The sequence below is a fragment of the Tympanuchus pallidicinctus genome, unplaced genomic scaffold (genome assembly GCF_026119805.1).
Source record: "Tympanuchus pallidicinctus isolate F22 unplaced genomic scaffold, pur_lepc_1.0 scaffold1, whole genome shotgun sequence".
In the NCBI taxonomy this organism is placed as follows: Eukaryota; Metazoa; Chordata; class Aves; order Galliformes; family Phasianidae; genus Tympanuchus; species Tympanuchus pallidicinctus.
In genome coordinates, this window is record NW_026294618.1 from 48102327 (window position 1) to 48130071 (window position 27745).

The 27745-nt window shown below is 37.6% G+C and overlaps 1 long non-coding RNA gene across 1 annotated transcript; it reads left to right on the forward strand.

The window, feature by feature from the left end:
- Positions 1 to 6425: 6425 nt before the first annotated feature.
- On the forward strand, positions 6426 to 27039 carry LOC128082399 (uncharacterized). The gene is made up of 5 exons (XR_008207660.1): positions 6426 to 6488; positions 16110 to 16225; positions 25148 to 25260; positions 25728 to 25811; positions 25992 to 27039. It is a non-coding gene; the product is annotated as an uncharacterized LOC128082399 (long non-coding RNA).
- The last annotated feature ends 706 nt before the right edge of the window (positions 27040 to 27745 follow it).

The window sequence follows — 27745 nt, forward strand, 5'->3', positions numbered from 1 at the left end:
AGTACTGGAAGGCAGAAATGAGAGGCCTCCACAGAGTCTTCTCTTCTCCAAGCTAAACATGCCTCAACCATTCCTCATAGGAGAGCTGCTCCAGCCCTCTGATCATCTTAGTGGCCCTCCTCTGGACCCACTCCAAGAGCTCCACATCTTTCCTGTACTGTGGGCCCCAGGCCTGAATGTAGTACTCCAGATGGGGCCTCAAAAGAGCAGAGCAGAGGGGGGACAATCACCTCCCTCTCCCTGATGGTCACCCCTTTTTAAAATAGGGCAAATCCTTTCAGAGGATGACTCAATTTTATTAAAAATTGTGGAAGCCCTTTTTTCCTCTCATCTCCTGCAAAGAACACAAGTGTTTCAATGATCATACTTGTGTAAATCTTAAAATATTCTTACTACACATGCCATATCATACACTTAGCCAAGAGCAGTAAAACATTATAATTGATTCATCATCTTTTCTGCAATGAATTACTTGCTACTGCAAACCATTATAGACTCTGCCACATATGTTCAAGAGTGAGGTACACATGGTAAAGCAGAAATGTGATTCCCATTTATCTCAGTGTTTTTAACTGCACTGCCAATGAAAAACAATCTTACAGCAGATGTCAATTAAAAGTATTATCTTTTGTAATGGTCAAGTTGTATAAATGATCTTTGTGTAAATGAGAATTTAGGCTGAGATCATCATCACTAGACCTAAAAGAACAACTACAGATAATGCCAGACAGTGTAGATGCTGTAAACATTGTGTACTTGGCTTCAGTGATGTCACGTTTTCTTTGGACCAGGAGCATAACTCACATATGATAGTTTTATGCCTTTCTCCACAATTCTTTTTTCTCTCCGTGGGGCTGTCTGCCACCTGTCACTGAGTTTGATGCTTTTGTTTAGATATCCAGTGCTTTAATTGCCAACAAATTATCCCATATATTCACCTCACCAGCCTCACAGACTTGTTACACCAGCAGTCTGCATGATACTCTTGACTTCCCCTTCTTACCACAGTGATGATCTAGTAAGACAGCTTAATCAATCATCAAACACACAAGGTGTTGACCCTGTAAACTTTTTATGGCAAAAAAATAAAAGAAATTTGGTTGAGGAATCCATTGCTACTTCTAGCATCTATTGTGTACTTAGCATCTACAGTCAGCTAGCTTTTGGAAATAGGCCTGGTGAGGTTGATTGCTGTTGTATCCCTGGGTGACTTCAGATAAATCACATTATTTAATCTGTGTCTCAAAGAAATAGCACAGTGGAAAGCTTACATTTCTTGTATGAGCCTGAATACCAGCAATTGTCTAGGCCACAAGTAATGATATTTAAAGTCCCCTGAAGCAATAAATGAATGTTACAGGAAGAAATTGCTCTCAACAAAATAACACCCGGCATGTCTATACCATCAGTTAAGAACATGTTTTCAAGATAGATTTCCTCACAACCCCGCATTATAAACCCCTCTGGCCTGCCCTTATTGCTCCTCCAAGCCCAAGCTTGGAGTGCTCTTCATACTGGGAACTCAGGCAAGACTGGCCACTGATTATAGATGTAAGCTTTCTTTGAAGTATCCTGGATAGAATAAGTTGGGATGAGACACTCTGATACAGGTCAGCTTTTCCAATTTAAGACTATTTTATTTGAAGCTACAGCTGGAAGAGTGGTCTGAAAGCACTTGTCTGCTACTTTTGAGCTTCCTTTTCTCTGTAAAATGATGACAGAACTCAGAGTATCCAACGGTCCTGGGGCAGGTACAGTTGTACCCATGATACAAACTACATTATACATCTCACTCCAGTGTTTGTTGATTTTGGAACCTGCTTTTAATACTAAATATCTATGACTGCTTTTGCACATATAATCTACATTTGCTAAAAGGAGCAAGACTCAGAAAGAAGTTCCTAGGCTGTGGTCTAGAGCTTCTGAAGTGCCCAGCAGCAAGACAAGTCGGGGTCAATTGTCACTTTCCTTCACATTCCTACTCCTGATATGAGTTAGAGAGAAGAAGTGATCTGGCTTGATGACAAGATAACATAAATTAAAAAAAAACAGGGGAAAAAAAATCCATGAGTTTATTTCCAGTTGGATCAGTTCCTGGTCCGGTTCACAGGAAAGCCTCTCAAACAGTTATGCCAGAACAACTGAGGAGGTAATGTGCTGTGACAGGAGTCACCAGTGCTGAAGGCTTTATTTTATAAAATTTGTCTCGCTTCTGTCTACAGTTTGAGCAAGGTCAAACTCTAAAAATGATTGCTCTGTTAAATGACCAGCGAATGGATTCACACCTCAGAGCTAGTAGGGTCTCAAAAGAAAATGAGGGACTAGGAGAGAAGGATTTATTTGTTCATCAAGTTATACTTTTATTTTTTCAGTTCTTATTAGCTTGATTTTCTCTGAAGTTTTGGCCAGCTGGTGATCAATTTTACATTTGCAGCTGATCCATATCAATATCTTGTCTTGTTTATATTTTCACTGAGAGGTAGTAAAGCATATTTTTATCAGATATATATTACAGTTAGTTGAAAATGTATAAGATGTTATAATTTAAATTTGTTGCACCCCATATAGGGACTCATGGAGGGGCTTTAGAGTTAAAATGTCAATTTGAACATTTGTAAATATAATGGCAACATCTCAGTTACTTAAAAGAAAAGAAAAAAATAAAATGAAACAAAAATAAACATACATAAAAAAAAAAATCTTTATGGTATTTTTACGGTTTTATCTGAAGTTTATCATAAGTGGCAAACCAAAGCTGTGGGTTTCTTTTTGTTTGTTGTTTTTTTTTTTTTTTTCCCTATCAGCTATGTTGTGAATTATATCTGAAAATATGGCAATTTAAGTATAAACAGACTAGAGCTCTTATCCTCAACCTTGCAGAGCTGCAGCACAAGGGTCCTTCTGGTGGATGACAGTGCTTTTCACAGGGGTGATGGATGCTCAGTTTTTTTCTCAGCCATTGGCTGCTAAAGCTAAAGCAAACGGTTGCACTTGCTTAAGAGGCTACCAAAAATGAGCCAGCAGACATCACCTCTTGGATGTGTGATGAAACTGTTCTGTCAGTTGTGCTTTTGCGTCTGAACTATCTCATCTGATGCTTTAATCCCAACTTCCTCCTCTTTTTCAGATAGTGAAAGTCAGCTGTCCTCCTTCATTCTTTTCCTTCTTCCTTTTCTTCTGCTCCTTCCTAAATCACAGAGTTTTAGGAGAGGATTTTTAGGTACTTCACTGTGTGAATCTTAAGCAGCGATATGGAGTATTTCCGTAAAGACTTCAAAAAGTGGAGTCTTTTTTAAAAAGAAGGCAAGCAAAAGCTTTTATTTTCATCCCGGGCTTCAAAGTGACTGAGCAAAGATCAGACTCCCAGGTACCTTCAACCATCCATACACATGTACTGTAAAGTCTTAATGAGAATTTGGGCTATATTTTGCTTACGTGGCAGGACAATAGTCAATCATCTGTTGAGTCAGAGCTGAGGCTTCAGAAAGAGGAATACCCTTACTTTTCTGTAATGGGTCACCAGCACATTCCTGAACTTTGAAACCATTCAGGAACAGTGTAGGTCAATCTGGTCTAATCAAGAAATATTTTATTGTGCAATCTCATTTTAAAGTGTAGAAATAAATTTTGCTATGGACCACTTGGATAATGAGAACTGTCATAGAAGCAGTGTCTTATATCTTCTAATTCAAACCTCTTCTACAAGTTGGGGAGCAATGAGATATGCAAAATCACAGAATTGTAAGGGTTGGAAGGAACCTCTAGACGTCATCTAGTCCAACCCCCCTGCCAAAGTAGGCTCCTGAGACCAAATTGCCCAGGTAGGCATCCAGGAGTGCCGTCAACATCTCCAGAGAAGGAGATTCCACAAACTCCCTGGGTAGCCCGCTCCAGTGCTCCGTCACCCTTACTGTGAAGTTCTTACACACACTTGTGCAAAATTTCCTATGTTTCAATTTGTGGCCTTTAATACAGGAATATGACGTGATGAGCAGTAGTTCACCGTGTTGCTAATGTCTCCTTTGGATATACCAAATGGTGAAGCTACATTTCCTATCTGATCTCTCTCTCTCTTTTTTTTTTTTTTTTTTTTAATAATTGTCTTCCAAAAATGTCTACCTGAACAGGAAACTTCTACTAAGAGGAAGCACAAAAGCGCAATAGGAGAAAATGAGTGGGCTGTTTGCACATCATAAAGCATTCTGGTGGAACTATGAGGTGCCGTTTTTTTTCATTTGTAAAATCACATTTTCTTTCTTTTTTTTTTTCTTTTTTTTTTTTTTTGAGCAAAATATCAAGCTAAATCTGCTAAGGATGTACAATGGGATGCTGAAAGAAAGAGAAAGAAGCACTGCAGAGAAATACGTATAAGAAGAACTTGGCTGTACATTTTGAGCCTGAGGCCTGAATTGCTTATTTTAGTATAAATTATTGCAATGAAGTTAAATTAGCTTTGCAGAGATAGTAAGGAATTGTACAGCTCTTTTTGCTTCTGCAGTGCTTCTTAGAATATCTGAGAACTCTTACTGATATCTTGGTTATTCAGCTCCATAATATTCCCTCAACAACTATCTGGTCATAAGTAGTGCTCTCTTTCAATTACTGAGTAGCATAACTCTACATTTGGGCTTCTATAAACTACTAAAATAGATAAAATACATAATTTGCAATCTTTCCTTTAGCTTTTTCTTCTAACAGTTTCCTAACCTGCTTTACTTATTGTCTATTACATAATATTTATATTCAGTCTCACTTTTCTTTTACTCCAGCAGGCTTTCTGTCATAGAATGGTTGAACTGGGAAGAGAGCCTGAAGATCATCTAGTTCTACATCCTCTGCCATGGGCAAGGATACTTACAATCCACTAAGTTCTGAGTATTTTTGTAAAGCATTCTTGAATTATCACACTTAACATTTTCTGTAGATGTTGGTTTCTGGTCTTCTAGGTCATGTTCTCATTGTTCTTAGTAACCATACAGGTGAGATCCACATACCCACCAAAATTCATTTATGGCCTCTTGTTTTCAATCACACCATATACCTGGCTCTAAGCAAATCCCTTGTGCCAGCATGTGGATAATCAGAGCATGTGAGCTGGATTTGGGCATGAGCCTTATACAGGCATGGCTCTAGATGTCATGTTATAAGCATTCTTGACATGCCAGCGTGATATCTGACATTTGTATGGGTATCCCCATGCTTTTAGCACTGCCCACATTGTCTTCTGTCTGGCATGTCACAACTTATGTAGTCATTGGGCAATGTTATCTGCCATCTGCTGGAGAATCTTCTAGCCACCTTACCCAAGCTAGTGTCTTGGCTTCATTGTTCCCTGGTGACTGCATGGACTGGTGTCCAAATACATGGTAGGCATATACTGTTCTTTGCCTAACCAAATTCTGGATAACCAACCATGTCTCTGACCCAGATTGGTTGGACATGGATAGTCCAATCCTGAGTGACCCACTGTGCTACTCTGTCCATCCCCTCTGGTGGATCAATAGTGTTCTCCTCAGGAATACCACTACCGTACGTCACTGGGCCTAGTATCTTTTGTAGCTCTTCTTTTAATGGTGAGGAGGACAAGTGATTTCACTGCCCCAGATGGGTAACCCAACATGCCACAGTTTGAGCTTGGGCCACTGCTGTCATAAGAATATGTGATAGGTCTTTCGCTCATCCTATGATCATCCTTTTCCCTCATTCCTATCTCTCTCATGTAATTCTGCAGTTCTCCCATAGAATTCCATAAATCACTATGGGTAGGTATACCTGGTTTATTAGGCCACACCAGTTGACAGTCACCCATAACCCACTGAATTAAGGAATGATTTTCCTCATTATGTATGTCAGTTACACATAATCACTGACTTAAGGCTGGTTGTGTTGTAATAGAGGCTTAGATGTTTTGGGGCTATTTACTAAAAACTTTCAGCTCCTATATCCCAGAGCCTCAACAAGCAGGTTGAGACACATTCCCTCTGCCTTTGCCAGAATTGTTGGACTAAGCCCATTAATTCAACAGCCACATACAGGCACTTAGTAACATGCATCATAGTTTAGGGAGGAAGCCACTCTTTGAGTGGCATCCCCACAGTTCTTTATTGGATTTTTTTTTAATTTAAGTGGCTATTGGCAAGATTTCTAGAGGGTCCAGTTTCACCAGAGCCTCTAGTTCAGGTTTTTTACAATTCTCTTTTACAATGTTGTCAAAGCCATAGGATTTCAATTGCTCATGGTCCCCTTCTGTATGGGAACAGTTGAGTAACAGCCTGAAACACTAACTGACCTCCTGGACAAAGGACGGGATCAGCCTTGGGAGCACAGGTGAAGGCAATTCACATGTGTGACTGGAAGGGGTGGAGCCTGGCTCCAACTCTCTTAAACTCCCCATTTAAGGGCTGACTACCATGGGGAGAAGAACTCTGTTTCTGAATATTCTTTCCTGCTGGAGCTTTCCTTTGTGAGCCTTGAATCTTCTGATATGGGTAAGCAGTCTTTTTCCCTTCCCTTGTAGCACCTTTCTATCGTGCTGATCCTCTCATCATATTGGTCTGCCCAATTGCTTCTCCTTAGTTCATGTGTGACAAGGTCTTGACTTCTTGTATTATGTTAATTTAGGTATGTTTGTTAGTACATTTTAGCTGTTTAACTCAATTGCATTGCAGTTGTTGTTTTTTTTTTTTTTTTTGTCCTTGAGATGTTGTTCTGAGGTATTTAAATGATTAAAGACTACTAACAGTGGCCAGAGTACAGTGGATGAGGCAAGTTGTCTTTGTTCATCAAAATATCCTTTCTAGACCCTTGAAATAAGTTATCTTCTAGGTTGGGGAGCTGATGATGTTTTCCCTATCCCCTAATTGGGTCCTCTCTTTCTACTATAGAAGCCAGCCTGTACAGCAGGGAGCCTGGGAACTCCAGTATGTGTCCAGGTAATTCATTTTCCAGGAAAATAGACTTTCTCCCATCCAAACTAATTTGCTACACCTTTTAACGAAGCCATCTCAGAATTTATTTTGTCTTTCATAGGTGCTCCTGTCTAGCTTGCCAAATGTAAAGATAAGTGATAGGACATACAACTGCTTTAAACCGCTTTCAGATCATTGAAGAAAGATAGGAGTTGCAATCCAGTAATAAAGAAGGAATTGCTTACCCCTTTCCAAGAATCAGGACTCACCAAACGCTCCAAAGGAAGAGATACTTCCCTAGCTGTTGTCAGCACTTAAATGAGGTTAGGGAGGGGCAGACTTTCAGGTCACAAAGGTGGATTGCTTCCATCTGTGCTCTCAGGGCTGACTACACCACTTTGCCAAGTACTCAATCACTGGTTCAGACCGTGACTTAATGTTTCTCATACAGGCTGATTCTGGCCTTTTATGGTTGTATAAAAGTACTTCTAATTTAGCAGATGTCCACAGTGGGAAGTACTTCTCCCATGAGATCCTGATTTACGTCTGTGTCAGAGAGACTAGAAATCCCAAAATTTGATCCGGCAGAGCAGAGATATTATAGACCCACTTCTTTTCTATTCTTGTGGTGATTCATTTTCTGTCTGGATGGGGAAATAATGCTATCTGTTATTGTGGAAGCTGTTTGAAAAAGGAGAAGGCCCTGAAGTAAGGCATTTTTTATAGCATTTAGATTTCTTCTACTCATGCAGCATCAACTCACCCTTATGTATCTGTTGCCTTAGACTTCGCTTTCTGCACAGAATGTAATAATATCTTAAACTTCTTGGTGTATTTTCTTTTGTATTGGGATAGTTGTACAGTATTTTGTCACTCTGAGTCACACTGTAACCAAATCAGCAGTGTAACCAAAGATGTTGTTATTCTGACACTGCTATATCATCTTTTAGGCTCCTCAAATCTTTTTGAACACATTTTCTTTCCAGGCAACTTAAAACTTAAGGATGTTTCTGACCACGCTTTTTTTCCCCCCACATTAGCTGGTTTAGAGTAGGAAGATCCATTTGGAGGGGAAAAACAACAACAAAACAACAAACAAAATAAAACATCAAAATGCTCTTGAGAGCTCATGTCTGATGGGACTTTATCTTACTGCTTCTACAGCTTCATCACAGGCCTTCTCAATTCGCTTTTGTATTAATCACAACATTCCCAATTTGAGTGAGTTTGCACTACTACGAAATCTAGGATGTACAGCTGGCTAGGGCATAGCAATAATAACAAAGGGAGCCAGAAGGCCCAGAGATGTCTTTCTTTATTAGTTTCTTTCATTTCATTGGCTTTGTTCCCTGCTACACTACTCCCCATGCTATTGACATGAAAATTTAAGCATGAATAATTTGCATAGAACAGAGTAATACTCAGTTACAGAGGTAAGATATTGTATCAGAAACACTTCTATTCTGCTTTCCTCAAAAGCCATTTACTTGTACTATTTTTATCATGAATATGTGCACTGAAGAGACAAAATATTGTGGCCCCAGAAGTATTTATTTACATAAAGGAAAAGTTTACTTAAAGGAAAAGAAAAATTAAGTAACCTTAAGATGAATACTGCAAATCTAGGCTAGTGTTCTTCAGCTGAGTCGCATCTTCTCACAGAAATTGTGAAGAGCCACCAGAGGCACCACGAGAGACAAAGTTTTATTACAAATCTAAGGAGAAGAATGCTTGGTTCTCTTCTCTGTACACTATTAGCTTGCATAGGCCAATGTTCTCTGTCAACTCCTTGATAAGGTAAAACCAAGTTTTCAAGTTTGTCTGTAATATAATTTCTTTTCTTTTGCAAAGTTACTGGGAAATACTGCATCAAGCCTTAGTCTCTTTCCTAGAAGAAACCTATATCCTTTGTATTCTTTTCCCCACATAAATTCTTAGAGAAAATAGAACAATAGCTGTATGTTTTTTTTCCACTATCCGTAGCATTTATTAATTTTTTTTTTGTCTAGTGATTAATTTCTCCAAATAACATAGATCCTAGGTGCCCCGGCACCCAGTAGCCAATAGGAGTGTAGAACGTGGCTCTCTCTTCCTGCCATTTTTGCTTCCCACTGCTCTTGCTTCCTGCCTCATTGCTCCCACCCTTTCTATCTGGAGGCGATAAGGCCAGGGTCACCTTGGGGTCACCTTCCAGGGGTTTGCTGCCATACAGATGTTCTCACCTCACATCCCGAGCACCTGGCAGAGCTGGGCGTGAGGGACTCATCTCTAAAGCTTCAGTGTTTGAGAGTCACATAAGCATGAGGTGTTCCTTTCAAGGCAGTAGATGTCCAAAAGCACAATTAAAAAAAATTTTGTTTATAATTCTTTATGGTGTCTCCTTCCTCATACCTCTGCCTCTTCAGGGAAAATCTCTTCTGAACTCAATATATAACAGTGTAGCAGTAAAGGAAGACAAACTTGTGCTTTCGTTTCTTTTGAATGAGAGAAAAGGAGGTGGGACTTAAATTGATTATAATGTGGTCATTATTTTCTGTTAATTTAGAAATTTAAAGAAGTGTGTAGAAAAGCTGGGAAAGAAAAAATAGATTGCAATTAATAAATAGCTAATTTAAATGCAGCTGATTTGTCTGGTCTTGAAGAGCTCAAAACCTTCTCAAATTTTTTTTTGTGTGATAAGGTCTTATTATTTTGGATTGGACTGTCTGGGAACTCCATATGGGGGCACGTTTGTGAGAATCACCCGAATTGAATTTCCTGCTTCTTGTATTTATTTTGTGGCTATGTTCATGCATGAGTTGAAATAGCAATGAGTTAGAGCAGCAAGGTTGACTTCTACAGCAGGAAAACTTCATACTGTGCTTGCTTAACTTTTCAACATTTATTGTGATGTTACACCTCATGATGCTGAATAATTCACTGCATTACCTGAACTGCAATGAAACACCAACTGCGGCTTCAGTAGTTTAGGCTTAACTACAGCTTTTCTGCTGTAGTTCTTCAAATGAAATTTGTGAAATTTTTACTTACCTTTTTACTTCTTACTTTAGGAACTGGATACTGGAATAATGAGATCAAGCTGAAAATAATCTTGTTCAAGTGGAGCCTTATATTCTACAGCTAGAAATAGATTCCATTTATTATATTAGCTTATTATAAATGTGTGTTATTGTTATTATCATTATTATAAGCTGTTTGTGAACAGCCAGACTGAGAATTTTAAGCAACTCAAGTTGTCATCATGCTTAGAAGAGCCAAAGACAAACCTTCAGATGTACACGGCTTCTATCCTGACGCACAAATACAGGGTCACTGGCAGCCACATTTTTAGGAATTGCTGGGAAGTGCTAATTGATTGCAGCCAGCAGTCCAAGCTCTGCAAACAGGAAAATGAGAACAAGCTGTCATTTCAGGCTTCAAATGTTTATGCTATTAGAAACATGGTTGAAGTGGTTCTCTTTCTTCCAGGGATTGTAGGTGTATATTTACATCTGCAGCTCATAATTGCAGTCTGCTCCCACTGTACAAGTCTTCTCTATTAAACTGAGCTGCCATAGAAAACAAGTGAAACAAAAAATGTGAGTAATGTACTGGACATTAAATGGAGTTTTCACCTATAAGTCAGCTGAAAAAACGTGATATAGTGCTGACTTATAAGTGGAAGATTTGTGGAAATAAAGGTATTTTCAAAAGTGAATTTTACACTCTCAGCAGCAGAGTTCACTGAAGTAATACTGTGATAAAAGAGAGAGAAAGAAATATTTAAAGGGGTTTAAAATATTACTGGTTACAATACAGAAGTGATAAATGTTAAATTAAAACTGAATTCAGTTGATTCATTACTAGTAACAGCTCAATTTCTCCAGTATAATGGAATACAAAGTAGCTGCAACTGCTAGTTACTACTGTTCATACCATTCAGGGATCAGCTAACAACCCCTAATTACAGGCACCAGGTTATCTCCTGTGTGATAGGGGAAAATGAACTAAGTTGTTCCCAGTAATTACATCTGATTTTCCATCCCTTACTACCTAGGAGAGGGGTTGCTGCCAGCAGTCCAAGGTAGTAGTTTTTCCTCTTTGTGGGGATGGAGATAGTACAAAGGCAATGAAAATCAGAAAAGGTCAGGCTTGCAGGGAGCTTGAGAAAAGCTGACTTTTCATCAGGTTATTTTAGGGGATAAGTCAGGTCACCTGTGTTTCAGAGCCTGCTCTCAGTTTCAGTTGCCCTTCAGAGAACCCATTTTCCCTCTACAGGGAGAATTCTGGGAGATTTTCTTTCCTGGCTTAAAGAATCACAGGATCACCGAAGTTGGAAAAGACCTTCAAGACCATCCAGTTCAGTTATCAACAGTCCACTTATCACCAGTAGTACTGACTAAACCCTGTCCCACAACACAAAATCCAAAGAAAGCCTTTCTAATTATTCCCATTGCACTACCCGCAATGGTTTAACAATTTTGACACTTTTAAGTGTCTTGATGAAAATTTTCTTCTGAAAACAGGAGTTTGATTTTTAAAAATGGGAGTTTGATTGTTTCCCAAGCAGAGCCAGCTTTAAAAGTGAAATACAGAAACAGATAGTTTAATAGGCTGAAAAGAAGATCTGCTTCTTCAGCAAACCACCTTGCACTGTCAGGGATGAGCTGATGCAGAGATCATTGTATGACTACTACTACAAGAGTTTTTCATAGTAATCGTGGAGAAGCATCTTCCACTGGTGGCTTGTTAATCAAATACTTGATGCTCTGTGTCTGTTCCCTTGTGTTCTGCACTGTGTGTTACACGTGAAGTGCTGTAGTAGATTTTTGTGCTCATTTCATAACTGAGTGACATTTGGGTTACATAAACAGTTACAGTGCTATTGGTGTTGGAAAATCTAGACCTAGAGATTCAATGGCACCTGGGCTCCTGAAAGTGTGGAGAGTGTGTACTAAGGTCTTTAAGTCTCCCTACAGATACAGATGTATCTTTCAAAAGGCAACAAGTAGTAGCCAGTTATGTTAAGAAAAAGCATTATTTCTCTCTTTCTCTTGCTAGACAGTGATCCTTCAGAAAAATTTGCTGTGTCACTGCAGTCAAAATACTCAGGATAGAATGTTGTACTTTTCTTGCTGTTGGTATGCAATTTGGTGCTGGGGGAGCCTTGAGGGAGAAGGAAAATGTATTTCTTTCACTAAGGTATCTGAAAGCTTGAAAGGGAAGAACTTTTTTACCTGGGCAAATGATGTTTGCAACTGTTTCACTGAAGATCTCTGATTCAAAGAAGTTAAATATTTTATTTAAATAATATACTATCTGACTAAACTGATAAAACAACGTGAATGAGAAATTCCTTTTTTTGTAAATTTGAAGGCTACCTGTGTTTAAAAACAACAAACAAACAAGCTTAATAATAGCAGAATATCAAATATCTCAAATCAAAATAATTGTAAGTGAAAGACATACTTCTTGACTGCCCTCATTACTCGTGAAACTATTGTTACTTGTCTATCCTTAAGCAAGTCTTAGGTCTTTGCAAGAAATCTGTCTTGAATCTGTTATTTTCTCTGGGATTGAAACTTGCTTCAGTGTGAATGGTTATGTAACTTCTAAAACTGAGGGCTCAGAAAGGCAGTGTATAATAAATGATGGCTATGACCAATTACCTCATCTTTATTTTCCATGTGCTTTAACAGGGCCTTGAGGAGGATCTGTTCCATGACCTTGCCAGGCAGAGGGGTGAGACTGACTATCCTGTAGTTCCCCCTATGTTCTTTTTTCCCTTCTTGAAAATGACACAACGCCTCTATTTGGAGGGAAGAGAACAGCAGAAATATTAATTAGTAGGCTGAATATCAACTCAGATTAACTGAGATTGTGGTGATAGTTTGGGAAAGTAGCCAGCAGAGAAAGAGGAAATAATCTTAGCTTCTCTATAGGAAGAAATATGCCTGCCATTTGCTAACAGTACTCGCTGCTTAGATGTGATTATAATCTCTCAGTTACTATTTCACAGTAATGTCACAGTTGCATCTCAGATAGTCTTGAGTTACTGGTGTTTGGCTAAGGAAATATGACCTTACTTTACAGATGCAGACATTAGCAGTAGCATCCAAGTCTTACTTCCTTTAAGATTAAAATATTTCTAAACATTTAACATTTATAGAGAGACTAATGGAGATTGTGGCAGTTTTCTTTTGGGAGAGAAATTTGACAGGATCTTGATTCCTTTCATATCTGTACAAGCTTCCTGTGACTATGAATAACCAAGCCAGCTCTTCCCCCCCCCCCCCCCCCCCCCCCATGTAGCTGCAGTTGGTATTACTTTGCAGCATGGACTGAAATTATATCAAGACTCAGGAATATGGTTTGATAATGCCCAAGTTTGGTCATGATCTAATCTTGGTGGAAAAAAAACTTTTTATTACTCTTGAGTACGCTGCAAGGGCAGTAAAGAAGATGGTATTTTTAGGGAAAAGATAACTTGTGGGTTACTTATTTTAGGTCTGAATGAAGTAGTTAATTATTTCACTCCATTGTGAGCAAGAGCCATCTACAGATGAGAATTGAAAACTTTCATCTACCTTCAAGCCTTGGTCTCAGATTCATGGCAAAATATTCTTTGTTTATCTGGAAGATATGAACTTCTATTGGCGCAGGTATTCTGTTTAATATCATTATGCAGATCTTACAGAAGTCCAGAAAGTGTAAACTCTTCCTGGCATTTAGAAGCTGCATGAGTGATCTATGCATTTATAGGAAGGATGGAACTGGAATATGTGTCAAAGTACATCCCTGGTTGAGAGCCAAGGACTGTGTCAGCAGAACAATAATACATCATGGTAGCTGTTGATACTGAGCAGTTGTTTTAGAGGAAGGTTATAATTTGCATTAGAATGCAGGGGAAAGAAACAGAAGAAAGCCTTATTACTTTGTCTTTCACTCCCACCAAAGGAAAGAATTTCAGGAATGTCAGGTTAGCATTCCCTCTTCCCTTATTCTCTCCTAATCTTATTCATGTTGCAATTGATTTTTAAGGGGGGGGGGGGGGGGGAAATACATATATATGTGGTGATGAATAAAAGGGATTCTGCATAGTGGTTGCTTTGGGGAATTGTGTCCTACCTCTCTACTGGCATCATAGTGGAGCTCTAGAAGAGCATGGGGTTTTATAAGCTCTGGAAATACCAGCACTAGACTGCTGGGGGCTTCATTTGCTTATATTCAAATGACGTTTCTTAGGACCACAGATATAATAAGAAACCTCAAATTTAAGCAGCTGGTAATGTGAAAAGTTTGGCAATATCATCTGAATTGTACATGAAACATCGCCTCTGGTTAACAGAAGTAAAATGTTAATTTAGTCTTTGATAGAACATATTAGCATGATAACTCACAAAACAATTTTGGTATGCTAATTCTGGAATAAAATGTGTTCTGATTAATGCCTGAATCAATATGAAAACTACCGGATGCCTGAAATGACAAAGCTGATCAAAGCTGCCAAAATTGTGTGGCAAGCACACGAACAGCAATAGAGGCTGTTTCTTTTTCTTCCTGTCACAAACAGTGTGAAATTTGACTTTAAGTGGAACACATTTAAATGTGTAAATCTGAATGTTAACCTGTGTTCTGTTCTTACTTTAATACAAGTATTATTGAGGCTCCCTGGCACAGATTTCACAGCTAATGCTTCTAATCAATTGCCACAGTGTTATGCTCCTCTGAATTGACAGTTCGGTAAGGATTTTCAGTAAGGATGACAGTAAGGATTTTCTTTAGAACTTTGCTCTCTATAATTTCAAAAACTATTGCTGTGTTTTGTTGTTTGGTAAATTAAATTACTAGAGCAAAACATAATTGCCCCTTTAGGGTACGGATGACTCATTGCACTTGTAAGATGCAGAAAGACCTATTGTCTGGAGTATAACACAGCAACAACGTGTTGGATATCCCATTCTGGATATTTTCTTTTTTGTTTTCAATACTTAAACTCTCTCTGACCTAATACTGCATTAAGTACCTGGTGATTTACAAAATGCATAAAAGAAAAGTGTCTACCTTGAGCAACTTGGTGTCTGATAGCACCAATTAGGGGGAGAACAGCGAGGCACATTGTAAAGACTGTTTGAGATACAATCCAAAGTGCTGTAATGTGATGAAAGACTCTAGATTTATTTTCTGAATATTAGCAACCAAGGTGAGCTTATTTCAATATTTCTAAGATTGTTGACTTTTTACATTGTCCAAGATTAAGTCTTCCAGCATGCCTAGAGTATGCAATAAATTATACTTTATTGTAGACATACATGCTTATGGCCTGGAAACTTAAAAACTTCTTTGAAACAGCACTTGAACACATTTGTTTCAGTTATCTGTGGATCTAGGGTAAGCGATCATGGCTGTGTACGCGTTCTTCTGAATTGACTGATGGAGTATTGTTGCAGGTGGCATAATGATGACTGTGATAATGTAAGCTCTCTCCCATTCAAGAGTTCAAAAAAACTGTCACGCTGCATCCTTACAATGTTATGATCATTCTTTGTAATTTACCTGATGTATGCATGGTATGTCTTATTAAAGATATGCTAGCACATTTACATGCAATTAATTCTATACAGTATAATTGCAGTATAGAATATAAAAAAAAATGTAACAGTATAAAGTACAGTAATATAATTACACAGTAGCTTATCCAAGCCTCAAGTCTGTAGAAATTCTTGCATCAATTTCAATGATGAGTGGGAAGTAAATGAGAATATTTCTATATTGCCATGGTGTGGTACTCTCAGGAGGGAGGACCAACAATTGCAACATGTGTCATCCCTTCCATGCTCCAAAGGAGGTCTTTCTAGCTTAATGAGTGTTCAGGGAGTCTGTACAAATGAAAATAATCACTGTGCAGCTCAGAAGATTCCTACTGTGCTGAGATTAGGCACTCTGTGGGGGGAAGAGATTCAAATATTCTTAGCTAGAAGCTGAGACTGAGAGTGCCCCACCTATGGTCTTGTGAGTGATAGATTTACTGATATTAATGGAATGCAACAGAAAGAATAGAGGTTGTGCTGTAATTATGCTCCAAACTAGGATGTTTCAAAGAGGTGCAGTGGAAGGAGGTTGACTGTTTTTGAAAAATTTCCCCAGTTAAGCAGTTTAATAACTTCACTCAACTAAAAAATATTGCTCATTCATAATGTTATGCACCTTCCTTGTAAACAGTGAAAGCAAAGACTCAGCAGTAGGATGATTTGAAGCAGTCACTCCCATTCCTGAAGGAATTACTGGGACCTTTGACATGACTGGAAATGGAAGGAATATCAACAGCCTTTGACATGGTGAGCTCCTTCTTCTGAGACTAAGGTTTTGTACTGTATATGAGTACCATTTTTTATTTTATCATTTCTTCATTTTACATATGGGTTGTACAGACCTGGAAAAGGAAGGGCGTGAAGAGGAATAGAAGAAATGAAGATGAAAGGCACAAAGTGTGCAGAAAAATGATGAGAAGTTTGGTTCTGGGAAGAGAAAAGAAATGAGAGAGAATAAGGGAAAAAAATCAGGGAATAGAGCTTGAAATGATGCACATTCTAGATGGAATGAAAATAAGAAAACAAAATGAAAAAAATAGGAGAAAGGAAATGAACCATATATGTCACTTGCCTAGACTCAGAAGGGGGGCAAATTTTATGTTAGAATAGTATGAGGAATTAAGAATAGTGTTTACCTAGAAACTGTGGAACTGTTTCTTTTGTGGAGCAAAATCACAGGAGTGAAATAATTATGTCTTAGTATCTAGATGTGCATAAAAAAACATGCAGCCAAGCTAAACAACAACAAAGAAAAAAACACACTTCCTTTTCTTTTAAAGATATAACCCCTAGAATAAAAAAAAAAAAATCAAAATATTCCAAACTGATAAATTAATACTGTAATTCTTGTTAGTACGACTTTAATGCTTATAAAAAACAAGTGAAAACGTTGGTTATCTTCTCCAACCTGAGAAACTCTATGATTCCATTCTATGTTGTTAGTACTTTTGATCTTAAAAATATATATATCTTTCTAAAAAAAAAAATTTGTAGTAATTACAAGAGCAACTGTTGTTCAAAAAAATTCTCCTGGCCTGATTGGCTCAGCAATGATTTGGGGAAAACTGCTCTTGGGGTTTTTTAATCCTGTTATTTATTTAATCTTTTTCCTCAATTGTTAATGTGGATTTCACTTAATGAAAGTTATGGTGGCAGAACTCCTTCCTCTTCTCTCTTGCTCCCATTTCATTTTACATATAATTTCCCACAGCATATTATATTGCTCAATTAATAAACACCAGTTGAGTATGTCTTCCTTCTGTAGTAATGATTGCTCAGCCCATTTTACAAGCCACAAATGACCAAAACACTGGTGATATCTCTGTTTAGATCTGGGTTTGAAATAGCTCTCACTAGAACTGTGCTGTCCTCCAAGGCATCCCTGGAATGAGACCATCAAAGCAGAGGTGAGGATAAGAGGATGTTAAGCATAGATTCTGCTTCAGGAGAGGGTGCCTCGTGGGGCTGACTTAGGATGTGAGTAGGGTGAGGCCTCCCTTTACACTCAGGACTCATAATTTCTCTGTGAGACTCTGAGTGAAATAGACTTGCACCATTTCCTTCTCCAGACTAACAGTCATAGCATAGTAGAGACAAGGCTGATCCTAGTGCAGGTCATGACCTCAGACAGGGACTGTCCCAGTGAATCTAACCATAATGGAAAGACAGAGGTGATACAGGAGAACCTGTATGGCATCACCATGGGGCAAATCCTGCTTGATCAACTTAGTGGCCTTCTATAATGGTGTAGCTGCATCAATGGACAAAAGAAGAACCACCACTGATGTCATCTATTTGGACTTTAGTAAGGCCTTTGACATGGTACCCTACATCATCTTTTTCTCTAAATTGGAAAGATATGGATTTGATGGGAGGACTGTTCTATGGATGAAGAATCAAGTTCAGGGAGTGGTGGTTAATGGCTAAATATTTGGATAGAGATCAGTGATGAATGGTGTCCCACATTGGTCAGTGCTGGGATTGATACTCTTCAATATCTTCATTAATTGACAGTGGGGTTGAGTGTACCCTCAGCAAGTTTGCTGATGAACCAAGCTGTGGGATGTAGTTGACACACTAGAGGGACGGGATGCCATCCAGAGGGACCTAAGCAGGCTTGAGTAGAGGGCGCAGGTGAATTTCATAAGGTTCAATAAATCCAAATACAAGATCTTGCAGTTGGGTGCAAGACCTTGTATTTGGATTTGTTGCAAGACCTCTTGCAACTTCCACTACAATTATAAGCTGGGGAATGAAAGGATTGAGCGCAGCCCCCCTGAAAAAGACCTGGGGGTAGCTCCTGTGGATGGGAAGTTTGATGTGAGCCAGAAATGTGCCCCCTGCAGCTGAGAAAGCCAGCTGTATCTTGAGCTGCATCAAAAGAAGCATGGCCAGGAGATTGAGGGAGATGATCCTGCCCCCCTGCTCTGTGTTGGTGAAGTCTCACCTGGAGTACCATGTCCAGATGTGGTATCCTCAGTACAGGAGAGGAATAGACCTATTGGTCTGCGTCCAGAAGAGGGCCACAATAATGCTCCAAGGGATGGAATACCTCTCCTTTGAGGACAGGATGAGAGAGCTGGGGCTGTTCAACCTGGAGAAGAGAAGACTCCAAAGTGACCTGATAGTGGTCTTTCAGTGTCTAATGGAGAGGTACAGGAAAGAAGGGGGCAGACTCTTTAGGGTCTGTGGTGATAGAACAAAGAGAAATAGCTTCAAGTTTAAAGAGTGTAGATTTAGGTTAGATATAAGGAAAAAGTATCTTATTTGAGCGTGATGAGGCACTGGAACAAGTTGCATAGAGATGCATGGAGGTTGCATGAAGATGCGTGGTTGATGGCCCATCCTTGGAGACTTTCAAAGCAAGGCTGGATCAGGCCCTGGGCAACCTGATCTAGCTGTGCATGCTCCTGTTCATTACAGGGGAGTTGGACTAGATGGCCTTTAAAGGTCCTTTCAACCTTAAGGATTCTATGACATGGGATCTGTAACCATCAGAAGCCTTTGACATCAAAAGTGATGAACCTAGGCTGGGGTCCATCCAGGGGCTCCCATCAGGAACAGAAGAATCTCAGCCCGTGAGTTCTATTTCTTTTCTTCATTATTCTGAGAGTGAGTAAAAGGCTATATGCTTTTTAGCTATCTGCAAGGTTAAACTACAACAGCATCACTTATCTGTCCATCTAGATTCTTAAATTCAGAAGACCTTGTGGGAAGACAGAAAAACACTTCTTTTATCTATGTTGTTTGCTACAATTGTGATTAATGAAAATGATATTCTGTTTTTTGTTTTATTCACTTTTTTATTTTTTTAATTGGTTTATAGCCAAGAATATGTTCATTAACTGAAAAAATAGATAGATATAAACAGATTTAAGGCTGATTCAGGTCACTGTGCTAAAAAGTTTTAATAAAAATTCAAGGAAATGTATGGTTTCTCTAGGACATACATGAATTTTAGCCAGTGTAGCAGACTCTCATTACTATTGCTCTTTGGGGTGGCTGCTTGAAATTAGCAGATTTGCCAAACTGCAAGACCAGAAACATCACCCACAGAGAGCTGCTGCATGTACTTCTCTACCTCCTGAAATTATTTGTTCACTTTAAGTTACTGACCTAAGAGCTGAATAGTCCTACCAAACAACATGCTTACGAGAAAATATATTAAATTAATAGGTACTTGCCAATGGTATGCAAGCTTTCAATATGTCTGGGTCATTTTTAGCTGTATATATTTTGTGACTAAAGTATTAATTTCTAGTGACCAGTTCCAACAATTTCCTTAATGTAGATACGTCCAAATAATTTAAGTTCAAGCAGTCTGAGCTGATGAATTGGTCTATTTAAAGCAGACCAATATAATGGAAAAATTTAACTGTTCCTATAATTTGCAATGTATTTCTCCTGGCAGCTAAACATGTTACCTCTTTTCAGAATTAATTGTGTGTGGATAATAAGGAATCACTCTGCTCTTCTTCTTTATAGATTTCTGCTATTCTTCAGGGTTTTCTCTTTTACTTCCATTGAATGTACTAGTTTTATACCATTTGAGTCCTCGTTTTATTTCAGATATTTCCTATGGCATAAAGAATAAACAAAGACAATCACATCCCAATTGTTACAATATGATGTTCAAATAACTGTTCAAACATCATACACTTGGAGGGTTCTTGTTCTTCAGCACTACTGTTTGGCTTCTTTGATCATACTGGTCCATGTAAGGAGGAGCCAGTGCATTTCATCCTACCTTTGCAAATATTGTTATGGCACTCAGAAGCTAGGTGCTGCTTCTGGTGACAGTTGTTTTATTGGACTTAGAAGAACAGCCAATCTCTTTGTGATCACTAAACCTCATATGAAAATTTATTATTTTACACAGGTCTTTCTCAAAGTGTGACATTCCACCTTTCTCATGGGACTTTTTTAGACTCTAATTCCATTTCTAGTAGTAAGGCAGAAAAATCTGTCTCTGGGGAACATATTTTGGGACACTTCTTCCTGAAGTCTGCAGAGAGGTATAAATCTTGCACTTGTCATAACTAGAAATCTGTCTTAAGTTTTGTAATGCATTTTCTGTATTGCTAGTGCCTCTTCTACAAGTCAGGACTTTTCTTCCCATGATCCCTTCGAATGGGCGAGTCTGTTATCAATTTCTTATGTGAAAGATGAAGGTAAAAGAAAGCCTGAAAAGAGAGGAAGAAGGAGTTAAAGATTTTATAAACTTGTTCTAACTTTTAAATTAAATGAAGATAAAAGACAACAAAAATTTCCAAGTGCATAAGGCTGTGGATACTCATCCCTGTTTTATTTCTAGGCAGGACAAACATTAGGTTATCACATGCTTATTCTTGTGGGGGTGGGAATTTCTGTAGAGGTAGTGGTGATACATTGAGACCTGTGAAAAAATTATTGCATGTTAACAAGCATATCTGTTCCTCATAAGGAAACATTCTAGTAGCAAGAGTCCTACTGGTGAACCAGAGCAGCCACTCAGCATAGCATCAGAAAGGTACAGATTTTAGACTTCTGTGGAAAAATCTGCTGATACTTTGTTGGAGAGGATTAAAACTTTTTCTTGTGATAGTCATGTAATTCTGCTCTCTTCAAATCCTAGAAAGATAAAATTGAAGTCTGTTCATCTTTTAGTGTTGCCTATTTAATATATTTTTAAAATGTTTATCAGTAAATGGATTGCCTTCAAAAAGTCCTTCTAATGTTATTTATCTGCTTACTTTGTAGCGTTTTATTTCCCTTACACTGTAAATGTGTGATGCCAATAGTCAAAACTGAGCTTCTATTGAGCTTCATCAATGTGAGATAGAAAAAAGCAATGACACAAGTCTACTCTGAGACTAGAAATAATTACATCAGCATTATTACATTTGCATCATCAGGTAGGGCACAAATAATGAAGAGTTTGTTCTCCTGAACATTTGTAAATATGGCTTATTTTTATTGGTGGAGTCCTTAATGTACTCTGCTGGTGCAAAATTTCTTTTTTTTTTCCTCTGTGCCCTCTCCGTAAAACCTCACAGGAAAGAGGAACTATATAACAAGATCCCCAGTGGGTTGAGTTGACTTCATATTAACTGAGTGAACAGAAGTTATTCAATGCATGTTGCAAAATCTCTCCTTTCTGCCCTAAAGCAGCTGAAATACTAATGCAGAAAAGTTTTCAACTGCAGATGTATTTTATAATACATGTAAGCAACCACTATTCTGTTAACAAATTAAGATAATTTTTGTGGAGTGGCTGGTGAAAATCTTCAATGTGGTCTTACTGTAAAACAAACCATCAGCATAAGAAAGAAAAGTAGCTAATGTGAACCAGGGACAAAAAGTTTTTTGCAGCTCTTAATTTAGAGTGAAGTGACTCAGAATACTGACTTGCAGTCAAAGTTGTAACCTGATCATCCAGAATTTCTTCACAGCATTTCACCTCATGGTTAACAATTCCTATAACTTTTTTTCATGAAAAAAAGAAAATGAATCATGTCTATTGGTAAGAAAGATCTAAATGGCTGATGCTGTGCAGCAACATACTGTTTTCTGTTTCTAGTTGCTTAAACTTCATTTCAAGCATCTGCTCCCTGGCATTCAATCAGTTCCAAACACTGATTAGTGTTTGTCAAAGCACAAGGGGAGGGATTAAAGTAAACAGTTTTAAATAAGTGAAATAGTGAAAACTATGAATAAACAAATATGCATAAAACTGGAGCATCAAGACATTACTCAGGATGGGGGAGAGGAAAAAAAAAAAGAAGTTCTATTTTTCTCTGTCATTGTGCATATATTTCTTAAAGAGTTATCCACTCCAGTTTATTTTTCACAATTCAGTCCTATTCCATACTTGTAGACGTTTCATTGATGTAGTGTGATGCGATGAAAATGTGCTTTCTGCTTTGAAAAATTGCTATTTTTCCTGACTACTCAAAAATGAACAAAATAATTGTGTGGTCATAATTTTGGTTTTCTCCTCTTTCTTTGAAGCAGTAGCTTATTTGAGATTAATTCAAGATGAAAGAAAAATTACCCCACAGTTCTGACTGTTCACATGGGACTTTTAGAAAAGTGACTATGAGGTTTGTGATTGAATTAATGGAATGATCCTATCTGCATCCTCAATACATTCTTTCAGTCTAGTATCTTCCTTTTAAATTTTTGTATTTTTCTCTTTATTTCCCAGAAAATGAAAGCCAGAGAAATTCTGTCTTTCTGTTTCAAAGGGATAGGACAAGTGCAATTTATTTTGGTGAATTGGTGTAGAATCACTTTTAGAATTTTTACTGGCATAGAAACATCTTCATATTTTTTCTTTGAATACATCTTTCCTCTGTTGTTGGTAGAGATTAGCAGTGTTGTAACCCTACTGAATATCCGCAGTGACTTTGCTCAACATGATTTATTTTGTGTAGTTTCTATACTAAGCTATTCTTATTTCAGAGATGATCAGAAAACAAAAGAATTATACAGTTTTGAGCACCTATGGGATTTAAGCATTATATTCTTTCTTAAAACATGTTTTGCTGCACTGGAATTCGGCAAGAACTGTCTTTCCATGAGCTGGAACGAAATAGCTTGTGCTACTGGATTTGATGATTCCAGCTCATACGCAGTATTGGGTAGAACAGCATTTTAACAGTTTTTTTGTAGTGAAGCACACTTATTTTAAAAACTTATCTTGACATTTTAAGATACAGGATGCAGAAGGACAGAATCAACTAAGATTCCTGTTTCTTCTACAAAGAACTAGTATTACATTTTCTTTTGTGTGCAACAAGTTGGCTTTTCTTGTCATTGTTGATTTTTTATTTTTTTTTCCTTTTTGTTTTGAATGTAGAAACAGTAAAGACACAGGCTAGATATAAATGTAGAACTGACTCTTTTCAAATCTCTTAGGGAGGACAAATGTGTTAAGATATACAAAGAAAAAACTTTGTTTGAGATCAACTTCAATTTTTAGCCAGATGGAAGGACAATTCTTCCCTGTTCTGGTAAAACTGCTGGTTGATGCCCAACAGGGCAATAGGGTTGAATCAGTATTGAAAAATAAACGTTATGTCCTGAAATAGGTTGTGGTCTTAGCCTTGTTTCATCTACTGTCAGATTTGGTTTATGACCAGAGATCACTCACTACACATTTATGAACAGGTTGGTTCATAAGAAGGTAGTAAGAGACCACTGTGTTAGCTGAATTGTTCTCTTTGCTTTGGAACTGAACTCAATCAAGCTGCATTGGGCTTTTTTGGTGTACTTTTTTTTTTTGTTGATCCTATTGCACAATTCCACTACAGTCTGTGTGAGATTGCTACACCAAACTAGATCATAAGCATTACTAAATTCAAATATATTGCATCATCTTTTCCCCTGTGTTTTCTAGGAAATTTGTCTTTTTAAGAGTAAAGAAAAATGTTGTGATTAAAACCTCTTTTTGACTAACAGATGTTAGATATTCACTGTTAGTTATATTTGAGTTGTTTACAAACTGATTACTTAAAGATGTATCACCATTAAGTGAATATTTTTCCAGACACCAGTGCTGCATGTACTATTGACTCTGCACCTCCTTTAGTCTTCTCTCTTTCCCTTCCTATCCCTACAAGTTACTTCCTTTTTATTTTTTTTAATTTTTTTTTTCTCCTTTGAGTCCTTATGAGTCTCCCAAGAGAACTGCCTAAACTAGTTGCTTTAAGTGATTCTCAGCAGGCACAGAGAACATTAAAGATCTAATTTATCTAAATGTTGTTAGCTTGTTCTTCCCCTAACATGACCTCCATTCTTTCTCCCTTATTCTTAATTATAAGTGTTAAGTGTTTGATCTCAATTAACATCTTTATATAGAATAAAGCAAAGAAACGGAGGCAAGAAAATTTCAGCTTTTTTTTTTTTTTTTTGGCACCTGTGATACTTCACTTTTCTCCATTAAATAACAAGTCCTTCTTTCTCCCATTTCATTACTGGATTGAATGCATTTCAGAGCACTTCTTGATTGCCTTTTATGTTTTCTTCCAGCTGTATAACTTTTTGTGCCATTGTCTTCTCTGCTTATCTCTCCATCATGTGCTATTCTTCTAAATCGCTTTTTAGCACTATGTCCTTGTTTCCATTATGTACAACTACCTCTCCCCCTCTCCCACTTCCTGATCACTGAAGCTCCTGATGAAGGATGCCTCGCTACATCCATCATCTATTCTCTATAATGGAGCTTACTGTCATCAGACTTTGCAGTCTCATTCTAATCAGCTGTTCTCCTGCTATATATCAAAAATAAAAAATCTATTAAAAAAAGAAATGTGAGAAGAGATTGCAGGAAGTAAAGGCTAGTAATTCCCTAAGTAGTATAAAGTAATAAAAGTCAGAAATGGTTACACTAAAAAAAAACAACTAGAAAAGTAGGTATGAGATACATATTACTGTAGCTTTCGTAAGATAAAATACATCAGTTATTATCAATAAGCATTGTTGTTATTAGTTTGTGTGGAATTAGCCTTGTTCATGGATCACGCTTTGCAAAGTGACTTGTAAATATATGGAAAAGAGCTGAGAACACAGAAGATGACAGATAACACTTTGCACATTAAAAAAATTGTGAACATCTTTTACAAAGATTGAGATAGAGCAATAACCAGGGTGATCCTGTGGACCAATTCAATCCTTGTTTCCCCACAGGAATCTATTAAATCTCAGCTGGTTGCATCTGAACATACAGATCTTCCAGCCTTTACTGCTGAGCAAATCCTTCATTTGACATTTGAGCTTTAAGTATTGAAACCCAGGAGCAAGTAAGTGTTGAAAAAAGTTCTGATTTTTCCATGCAAATTAAATGCTGAAATTATAGTGGCAAATCTTGTACTTGTATGGTGAAATAAAGCAATAACAACAACAAAAAAAAGAACCTTGATGAAATGGGAAGATATGTAAAGAAATCTGACAGTAAAGTGGAGGGGGGGAAAAAAAAAAAGGAGCTTGGGAGCCATTTCAAGGAAGGTAAAGCCAATTGATCAGAATGATTGTTCTGAATATCACCTGACACCTGAGGGTGTCATGGGAAAATCTGTGGAAAGGTAAGGTGACTGAAGTTTTTTCAGTGCAACTTAAAATGTAACATGAGTTTGCTGCATTAGTTAAAGCATTTTTGCTGCCTAGATGCTTCAGTATTTTTTTATTATTTTTTTGTTAAGAATTATAATGTATGGATTGTAAACACTAAATATGTTTATATTTCATGCTCATTTTTTTAAAAACTTAGTTCTGGTATGAGGTATGTTGGACTGATAATCCTTATCTTATAACAACATCATTCTGTGAGCATCAATTCTCCATTTTTAATTCAGTAAGTAACTTCTCACTCATGCTGTTCAAATACAAATGATTTCCCAGAGTGACATAAGCCCTTCATGGCACAGAACATCATCTTATGCAGATACTGCATTGTTGATACAGTTATGCTGTAAAAATATATATATAAAAAAAGCCTATCTACATCAGACTAACCATTTCCTTTGAAATGGAGGTAGCAATTTGAAGGAGCCAAGGGACTGAAAAAATGAGGAAAGCTTAATGCATGAATGTAAAATCTTTTCCCTTGTCTGGATCATATAAAATGAAGACAAAATGCCCTGGGCCACATTCAGGTTGCACTGAAAGTGATGTCTCCTATGTATTTCCATGGGAACTACAACAGATACGAAGAGCACAATAATGCTTTTAGATAGAACAAATTCTCACTGATGACTATCAATGAATGCCGTTTTTTCTGCATGGAGGAATTCAGTGACACATCTTTGCTTCATATTTGCTTCCATAGCAGATGCAATCCTGCCAGACTGCCCCTCTGCTGCAATCTGTGGCACAGCAACAAAATGTAATGGAATATTGGTGGGAAGGTTCATCCTCTACTACCATATCACAACAACTGTCTCTGATGCTTTGAACCAATATAATAAAACAGGAGGCATTACTTTTGGTGCAGCCCTTGTAAACGATATAGTATAGTTTACGTATATAAATAACAAAACATTGTAACTTTTAATATTTTTTTATTAAAACAAAAAGGAGGGCATAAAAATGTAAAACTAGTGAGATATTTGACCTTGTTTTTGTGAAACCAATGCATCAGTCTGGTTCAATGGCAGTGGCTGCAATTCTTAGCCAGTTCTCAAGATGTTCATCAGAGATTTTTGGTGAAATTCTTTTCTCTCTCTGTTTCATTCTTGAAAAAATTTTATTAAAGTATGTACTGTTAGAGAGCAGAGACATGAATAAAGTGTGATGGTGAAGTGAGAGATATTTTTCATTGGTGAGATCTTATAAAAGTCTAGTAAAGAGACATAATCCATTTTTGAGTTGAATATCTGATTGCAACTTTATACTTTCAATTTAAAAATGTGCTGGTTACATATGTGAACTGAAAATATAACCTCAAACACACTACAATGAATAAATAAATAAACCCTCTTCAGCAGTTTGGAAACCTATTCTCAAATTCCTTTATCAAAGCAGAAAGCGGGACTGAGTATTTTTTGCTGTTTATAAGACTGTGTTCAGCCGATGTAGCAAAATGTATGAAATTATTTGCAGTGCTAACTTGAGTTAGCCTGCACTGAGTCTTCCCTATGTCCTGTTTTCAGTAGATATGCTGTTAATAGGACACCAGTGTGTGACTGCTGCTGAGTGACAGATGTGTTCAGTGAAGGATGGGCGACGCAACAGGTTGTGCAGGGCCACTTGCAGCCCATGGGCTGCAAGTGTTTGGTTTTAAGGTTTTAGGCTGATTGCTTTGGTTTATTGGGTCATCAGTTGCCAGTTGAGAACTAGAAAAGAGATAAGAATTACAAAGACTGTGTGTGTACTATTTTTAAACAAACAAGCAACCAGCTAGAATCCAAATGTTGCAGGAGTCATAAAGGCATCACAAAAGATTTCAGAATGTACATTGAAACCAAGTCCTACCCTGTTACAACTGACAGTGTGACCATAGCTATTGAATAAATACAAGAATTAATTATCCTTATTCAAATGCTGAACAAGACAAGAAAATAAATGAATGAGCAAGACTCTGAGGCAAAAGGTTAAAAACAAAAAATAATAATAATAATAAAGAAATTGCAGTCTGACCTCAAAGGGCTGATACAAAATTTGGGTTTGTTTTCCGGTACTGTAGATTTTGCGTAGAACTGGTTGCCATTCCACATATGACCACCAGAGGATCTACTTTCAATACTGCGAAATATTGGAATATGCTAATTTTGCTGATTACTCAGTTTG